The following is a 9698-nucleotide window of genomic DNA, read 5'->3' as shown; positions in this document are numbered from 1 at the left end:
ACAACTCTTCTCCTCTTCTGTTCTCTGTGACAGCCTCACTGTCTCTCTTGGACTCTCCAGATATCAGCTACAGAAATCATGAGGCCCCCTATGCTATGATCTTCTCTCTGTGCTTTGACAAATGCCAGTTCGATCACAAGGAATCTTCAGTTCACGCTTGCAAATACCACAGGAGAATGTGGGCCTCGGATTTACAGTGCGATCGCATCCAGCTCAGGACCAGCAGAGAACAATTGGGCACTTGCAAGTAATTCTCAAAATAACTGGTCAGTTAGCCAGCAAAGCTGTCATAACCAAGTTTTCCTCTCTCAAGAGATATCTCTTGCCTTTTCCCAACTGGCTGGCAGTCTCTCACTAATCTTCTTCTGACTTGTTGTTATGACTGGAGGCTTGAACTGAGCGTTATGCGTGTACACAATATAACCAAGACAACTTTGGTCATATCCACTGGCAATGTCTTTGTTCAGCAAGTTCTTTGGTTCTTTTGTCACTGATTTGCTGTTTAAAACTACGTATCTCAGCATCTCTCAATGTACTTGAAGCCAACTCCAACTGAGGAGCTCTCTCCCAGACCAAAATAATGACTGAGATGGCGGGATTTTTAAGTTTCCTCATCTGCAACAGCCATCGCAAATAACATATTTACTCATCATCAGAATGAAACAGAAAAAATATTGTTAGTTGGGTTGTTAAGAATGAAGTCAAGAAAGCAATGTTCACTATTTAATTGTAATGCACTAATGCGGGCACAGGCCAACCGGCCTATTGCAGACTCCTTATTTTCTTATGTTCTTATGTTCTTATGAGCGTTTAGGTGCTGCTCATCATGAAACGTGAATTTGTAGACGTTAATACTGTGTAAACTGTATAGTTATGGTAATACTGTAACTGTGAGTACTTAATTCATGTCATCAAACTTATTAGGCACTAACCATGTTAAAATAAATTGTTTTGGCAACAGACTTACTCAATGTTTTCTCCACCAATTAAAATAAAAAATGTATAAAATTTTATACCTTGAATTTGTCCTTGGGTTGGTAGTTCGGAGGGAATAAGCGTGTCATCATACCTGTTTATCACAAACTGTGACAAAATGAAACATTTTGTCAAACCAATAGGCTCTGACTATTTTCTTTAAATTCGAGATTTAAAAATATATTTGTTTTGTACAATTTGACCACGAAAATGACCTTCAAAGCCAAAAGCGAGAGTGGCATCCACCTGCATTTGATTTATCACTCACAGGTACAATACATCGATTTTGCATGGGTGCCAGCTGTTAACCAAAAACACCGGTCCGTTATATTGTACAGTGACAACAGCGGCATATGCTGGGATGGCTCCTCACTGTTTATGTATTTGTCTGAATATAACATACTACTGTAGCTTACTTATTATCAGTACATACCAGACTTCCAAACCACTTTTCTGTTATTTATGCTATATTATATCTCAGATTCTTTTAATTTCAGTACGGTGGGTTAATAATTAATTAGCTACGAGTGTTTGTCAACATACAGTACAGTAGAGTGTAGCCGGGACCTGTGCCATTGGCTTCATTTAGTCGCATAGCCATAGAAGATACAAGTTACTTGAAGAAATCAGGATGTCTTTGAAAACTGTCCCTTGAAGATTTTGTGTTGTATCGGATCCTGTGTTAGTTGTCTGTCCATCGCCACACAGTCACTGCCCACAGGTTTTCCATGGAATTTTGGTTGGGGAATTTAATTTGCTTTTTTGATTCAAGATCCTTGTGGGTGTGTTTACCTGTTTAATTTAAAAGTTGATATGTAACATGGGACGAAGGAGAGGAGGTGAGGACGATGTGAGAGGAGGAGTTAGAGAGAAAAGATACTAGCTGGGATATAGTGATTTAATGTTTTAGAGAGAGAGAGAGATAGAGGAATATATATGGCTGGGGACAGGGTAGTTATGAATGGGGTGAAAGGGGGGAGATTTGGGTGGACTGGGGAGAGTATATTTGTGAGCTAGAGGGGGCTTTGAGTGGTTTATTGGATGGGGAGTGTATACAGTATACAGTATGTGTGGCGGGCGGGGAAAGGGGAGGGCGAAGAGGTGATCAGTTTGAGCCGGGTGAAGAGATGTGTGCATGAACTGGGGAGCGGAGACGTGTGGGGACGGGAGAATGAACGATTGCATATTCAGTACAGTATTCATGTATTTGTTATTAAAAACATTTACTTCAACGTTTTATTCAATGTTGAAGAACACGGATGAGATTTAAGAAAGTGTATAACCCATTAAACACGGATGTGAAGCTTTTATGGCCCCAGTGTACAACTACTTGTCCTTTGACCACTACCTCTGACCTTACTTCTGCATCAGTGACCTTCCCTCCCCACCAAACGACCTTCTTTCCTCTATCATAACCTCCCGTCCTACACCCAGGACTTATTCTTCCAATGATACCCAAGGCTCCGACTCAATTCAGAGATAGTGAAGAAAAAAAATTAAGCGAGATAGTAGTGACTAGTAACGATGTTAATAAGCAAATAGACAAACTGAAGCCTAATAAGTCACCTGGTCCCGATGAGATATTTGCCAGAGTATTAAAGGAATGTAAGGAAGAGTTTAGTATGCCCTTAGTAAAGTCGTTTAACATGTCATTAAAAACAGGTGTAGTACCAGAATCCTGGAGGATAGCGAATGTAATACCGATTTTGAAGAAGGAGGATAGATCACTATCCTCTAACTACCCCCCAATCAGTCTAACATCAATAGCAGGCAAATTACTAGTATCAATCATTTCAAACTCTATTCGAAACCACCTAGAGAAGCACAAGTTGATCAATCATTCCCAACATGGCTTCACAAGCGGGCGTTCATGTCTAACTAATCTATTAACATTCTTTTCATCAGTTTTCGAATCGGTGGACGAGGGGCACAAATATGATGTGGTATATCTCGACTTTAGCAAAGCCTTCGACAGAATCCCCCACGAAAGACTAATTAGAAAGGTAGAAGCGCATGGCATCAAAGGTAATATACTTAAATGGATTAGGGCGTGGTTACAGGCCAGGAAACAGCGACTGAGCATAAACGGCACTAAATTGCAATGGAGTTCCCCAAGGCTTAGTACTTGGACCTTAGCAAAGTTGTTTAACATGTCATTAAAAACAGGTGTAGTACCAGAATCCTGGAGGATAGCGAATGTAATACCGATCTTCAAGAAGGGGGATAGATCACTATCCTCTAACTACCGCCCAATCAGTCTAACATCAATAGTAGGCAAATTACTGGAAGCAATCATTTCAAACTCTATTCGAAATCACCTGGAGAAGCACCGATTGATCAATGATTCCCAGCATGGCTTCAAGCGGACGTTCTTGCCTAACTAATCTATTAACATTCTTTTCATCAGTTTTCGAATCGGTGGACGAGGGCACAATTATGATGTGGTATATCTCGACTTTAGCAAAGCCTTCGACAGAGTCCCCCAGGAAAGACTAATTAGAAAGGTAGAAGCTCATGGCATCAAAGGTGACATCCTTAAATGGATTAGGCGTGGTTACAGGACAGGAAACAGCGAGTGAGCATTAACGGCACTAAGTCCCATTGGAGCAACGTCACAAGTGGAGTTCCCCAAGGCTCAGTACTTGGACCATTATTATTTATTATATACATAAACGACATAGATATCGGCATTGACAGCAACATAAGTAAATTTGCTGATGACACTAAAATAGGAAGTGTTATCAAATCTGACGAGGACTCGGCAAAACTACAGGAAGATCTAAACAAATTTTTCGAATGGTCTGAAAAATGGCATATGAAATTCAACGTGGACAAATGTAAAGTACTCAGTATAGGAGATGTAAACAGGGAAACCAGATACCAGATGAACAACGATGCCATAGAGAAATCCGACTGCGAGAGAGATTTAGGAGTAATGATAAGTAGGAACCTTAAGCCAAGTAAACAATGTGTTTTTGCTCGTAACAAGGCTAATAAAGTACTTGGGTTCATACAAAGGAGTGTTAGTTACAAGACTAGCGAGGTCATCCTAAAACTGTATCTTGCTCTTGTGAGACCACACCTGGATTACTCAGTTCAGTTCTGGTCACCGTATTACAGAATGGACATAGAATCCTTGGAGAGAATTCAGAGGAGAATGACAAGACTAATCCCAGGCATTAGGAACCTTGAGTATAGAGACAGGTTAAAGCATCTTAATTTGCACTCCCTTGAGAGACGTAGAGCCAGGGGCGACCTGATAGAGGTGTATAAGTGGAAGGCAGGGCTAAACAAAGGGGACATTACAAAGGTATTCAAACTATCCAACCAGGAGCGAACTCGTAACAATGGTTTTAAATTAGACAAATTTAGATTTAGGCGTGAAATAGGAAAACACTGGTTTGGAAACAGAGTAGTGGATGAATGGAACAAGTTACCAAATATCATCATTAACTCGAATAAGCTGAATTGCTTCAAACATAGGTTGGATGCTCATATGAGCAATAGGGGTTGGGTGTAAAGGGGACTGCCCAGTATGGGCCAATAGGCCCACTGCAGTTTCCTCCATTCTTATGTTCTTATGTTCTTATTATTATTTATTATATACATAAACGACATAGATATCAGCATAGACAGCAACATAAGTAAATTTGCTGATGACACTAAAATAGGACGTGTAATTAAATCTGACGAGGACTCTGCAAAACTACATGAAGATTTAAACAAATTTTTCGAATGGATGGAAAAATGGTAGGTGAAATTCAACGTGGACAAATGTAAAGTACTCAGTATAGGAGATGTAAACAGGGAAACCAGTTACCAGATGAACAACGATGCCATTGTGGAATCAGACTGCGAGAGTGATTTAGGAGTAATGATAAGTAGGAATCTTAAGCTAAGAAAACAATGTGTTTTTGCTCGTAACAAGGCTAATAAAGTACTTGGGTTCATACAAAAGAGTGTTAGTTACAAGACTAGCGAGGTTATCTTAAAATTATATCCAGCGCTTGTGAGACCTCACCTGGATTACGCTGTTCAGTTGTGGTCACAGTATTACAGAATGTATATAGAATCCTTGGAAAGAATCCATAGGAGAATGACAAGACTAATCCGGGCATTAGGAACCTTTAGAACAGAGACAGGTTAAAGCATCTTAATTTGCACTCCCTCGAGAGACGTAGAGTGACGGGCGACATGATAGTGGTGTATAAATGGAAGTCAGGGATAAACAAAGGGGACGTTACAAAGGTACTCAAATTATCCAACCACGAGCGAACTCGTAACAATGGTTTTAAATTAGACAAATTTAGATTTAGGCGTGAAATAGGTAAACATTGGTTTGGAAATAGAGTAGTGGATGAATGGAACAAGTTACCAAATATCATCATTAACTCGAATACGCTGGATAGCTTCAAACATAGGTTGGATGCTTATATGAGCAATAGGGGTTGGGTATAAACGGGACTGCCCAGTATGGATCAATAGGCCCGCTGCAGTTTCCTCCATTCTTATGTTCTTATGACTTCCTAGGCGGTGTCCTCACACGGTCAGAAATCTGTGGAGACTGCATCATCTTCCCGAGCACTGCCGGAGCCAGCCACGGCTAGATGAACTTCTGGGAATTTTCAGGGAATCTCTCAATCTGTGTGTGGAATTTCCTTCAATTTTTTTACTGCCTGCACCTCTGTGACATCTCTAAAATATCTGACTTCACTTGACTTCCTGCCAATCACTTGAGCTCTAACTCATTTTTCTATAGCCTTCTGGTAAAATTCTAACCATTATATGATTTTCTAATACACTCTACAGAAGTAATATTAGTAAACACTTTCCGCATAACAGTGAATCCCGTGTCGACCTCTTGAAATTATTAATCGTCCCGATGACTTTTATGGTAGTCATGTGAACTGACACTTCCACTTTCAAAGGAGTAATATAATTCCTCTTTACTGTTGTTACGTTTTGGAATTCTGCAGCAATCCCTATCCTTTCCTGAAACTACTCACCATTCGCCGGACACATGTCTGAACTACCCGTCATTTCCTGGGGTTGACCACATACCCTGCCACTTTCTGGATCTGTCTGGGTCTCCATCTTATTTTTTTTTCCGCTCCCCGACCCTCTCTTACCTAGACTACTGTTTGCACCACCTCAGTAAGAATGAAACTTTGTGCAGGGAATGATTATGTTTGACCTCTAACTCATGCAGGCCTGGAATCGCGGCGGAAGTTTTAGTAAGGGAGAGTTTTTTCTTTTCCCTCTTTACAATGTTTTAATCACTAACACTATATTTATGTTGTTTAAGTCTAGTTACAAGATCTTTACCTGTCTTGCAACTAGACTTAATCAACATAAATATAGTGCTAGGACAGGCCAAGAATCCAATGCTCTGTTTGTTCATTTGAGGGATATTAAGCATTGCATTGATTGGTATAATGCCTCCTCAATATTACCTTGTAATTCAATTGACAGTAGGAACATTATAGAATCTAGTCTCAATAAACATACCGAATCCGTCAACATGAATTTGAGTAATGGTATGTACAAATTGGATAATTTCGTAATTAAGAACATTTGTAACCAGGTGAGAAGGTTGGGTCAGCTTACCCTCTGACCTGACTACCGACCGCTGCGGTGCTTTTTTGAAGATTAGTAGGTTCATTACCTATACCTGACCATTGTGGACTTGATCTCACCATCCTCTGTATATATATATATATATATATATATATATATATATATATATATATATATATATATATATATATATATATATATATATATATATATATATATATATATATATATATGTAATTATATATATATATATGTGTGTATATATATATATACAATAACCACAAGGAAAGAAGAAAACACGAAGTTCCCAAGCGCTTTCGTGTAATTCACATCTTCAGGGGTGAGTACAGACTAGAGAGAGAAATACAAATCAAGGTGTATATATACAGAGGAGGGTGAGACCAGGTCCACAATGGTCAGGTATTAGGTAATGACCCTACTAATCTTTAAATAGCACACAACGGTTGGTGGTCAGGTCAGATGGTCAGGTGACCCGGCCTTCTCACCTGGTCACAAATCTTCTTAATTACAAAATTGTCCAGCTTGTACATGCCGTTACTCAAATTCATGTTGAATGCTTCGGTATGTTTAATAAGACTAGATTCTATGATGTTCCTACTATCAATTGAATTACATGGTAATATTGAGGAGGCATTATCCCAGTCAATGCAATGCTTATTATCCCTCAAATGAACAAACAGAGCATTGGATTCCTGGCCTGTCCTAACACTGTATTTGTGTTGTTTAATTCTAGTTGCAAGATCTTTACCTGTCTGGCCTAAGTAAAACATATTACATTCCTTGCAAGGAACTTTATAAATGCAATCAATTGTGTTGTTGGGGGAGTTCTTGATTAACATTTATTTAACAGTGCATGAGTTTTTAAATGCCACATTGACGTTCCAGGTTTTTAGTTGTGAAGGAATGTGTGAGAAATTTTTGTGAAATGGTAATATTAAGATATTCTTATGGTCATGGGTGGGCTTGGGATCAGTTCTATAAAAAGTTTTCTTAGTAATGTTTAGGCATTTGTCTATGAAAGATCTAGGGTATTTAAGGTTTGAGCCAATATTATATATATATTTGTATGCCTCATCGATGAATTCCGGACTGCAAATTCTCAAGGCACGTAAGAACATAGTTTAACCAATGATTCACCCGTTATATATGTCCATGTGTGTGTATGTGTGTGTGTGTGTGTGTGAGAAATAATAATAGTAATAATTAACGGTTTATTGAAAAAGTCGGCAGCCGAAGGCTGAAAATATACATTGAACAGAAATGACTTATTACATGCAAAGACATAGGGTGGGTGGGTCGTTGAACAAAAGTTTTCATTACTGAAAGAAGGAGGAACATGAATTGTACATACAAATTTTTATAGTTTACAGTTGATGGCCCGGGCCTTGACTGGTCATGGAGACACCAGGTGGTGTGGTGTTCACGTGGTGCAGTAACTCATCCTCGGGTGTTGATATGAAGGACCACACGTGGTCATGGGGACACCGGGTGGTGAAGAGTGGTGTCAGAGTACCCTACCCTTCTGGGTGGTGTTGTGTTATTTCGTAGTCAGGTATGAAGACGACCCACTGTTGTTCCCGGGGTGGACTGATTAGCACCTTGTCAGAAGACGGCGGTTAGTTCCCAGGGGTGCTTATCTCACTGGTGGTTCACAGCTCTAGTAGAGCCGATAATGGAAAAATCGTGCAAATGGTGATACAAATATGAAATCTGGCATGATCATACCCTAGGGGCTACTTGTCAAATCTGCCTGATTGGCCATTTGTAAATCGAAGATGGCGGCCATTATTCAAGATGGCTGCCAAATTGACCTTTGTAAGATGATTTTCTTTTATAGAAATTGATGTAGTTGGTCAATCTAAATGATCTTAGTGTCGATATTGTTACGCCGTCTCTTAATTTACTTAAATATCCAGGTTCTAGGCGAAAAAAAAAAAAAAATTTAGTAAATTAAAAGGGAATAAAAATAAATAAAGTAAACCTTTAAGAATTTAATTAATTAAATATAAACACAATAAAGAGCCTCATAGGCTGTCACAACAAATTGATTCACCATCGAATCTTTTAAGACACAAATGATACTAAACATCGAAACATCAAAAGAAAAAAATAAAGCATTGGATTACGTTAACACTGCATAAACATAAAACCAAACACTGAAATTAACTAATGTGAAACAACACTGAATTACTTCAATGTAACTAAGCAAATACTGATGGAAATAAATAGAGACATAAATAGGTACTCACATAGATATACCACATTGGTGGCGACAGGAACAACACAAATAAATTAAGTATAAGTAACAGGTGAGGAGTGTCACTCAAAGGATGTGAACTGTATGACAAGAGGACTGAACTGAACTCAGTCTGCTGGTGGGTTCTATATATAAAGCCAATTCCCACCAAAAACCCGCCTGTGGGTCGTTTAACGATGCAGATGGTAGTTAGAGAACAAAGAATGCTTGTTACAATACTAAATAAAGAAATAAGATGGGCTTGAACAAATAATGACGGTTAAAACCTTAACAGCACAGGGTAAGGTGACTAGAATATATAATAGTAAATTTAACACATCATTACAGGAATAATATGGAACAACATGGGAGCATGTTATATATATATAAAAAAATAGAAAAATACGACACGGTCGTAACAATATGTATGTTTTCAAACATTCTCAGATGATTTTTTTTCTATTTCTGATACTCTCAGATATATATTTGTCTTATTTATGACTCATTTTATGTATTGGTTTTATGTTTTTTCCAACTAGGTGAGGGTAGCATGCAGAGAGTCTCTGCATGTGAGGGAGTGATTGTCGGGGACTACCAGGGCACAATGGTGACATCACTGCTGTTCAACCCAGCAAGGGGTTCAGTGTCAGCTAAGAAAAAGCATGTTATACTGCAACAGCTTAGTGTCCCAAATGCCGCTTAACCAACCCCAAATCAGTTAAGTAGCCGCACCTGAATTGACAAGATGTACCAGCGCGGGAGAGCCGAGCCAAGCCAAGGATAACGGGGTTTTAGTTATCTGGATGGTTTACAGATCACACGAGACTAATGACACTGGATGAACGAACGGACTAGGTGTAGGGCAAAATGCATGAGGGGTGGTAAAAGG

Source organism: Homarus americanus, unplaced genomic scaffold (genome assembly GCF_018991925.1).
Source record: "Homarus americanus isolate GMGI-L3 unplaced genomic scaffold, GMGI_Hamer_2.0 scaffold7626, whole genome shotgun sequence".
In the NCBI taxonomy this organism is placed as follows: Eukaryota; Metazoa; Arthropoda; class Malacostraca; order Decapoda; family Nephropidae; genus Homarus; species Homarus americanus.
This window is presented reverse-complemented; position numbering follows the sequence as displayed.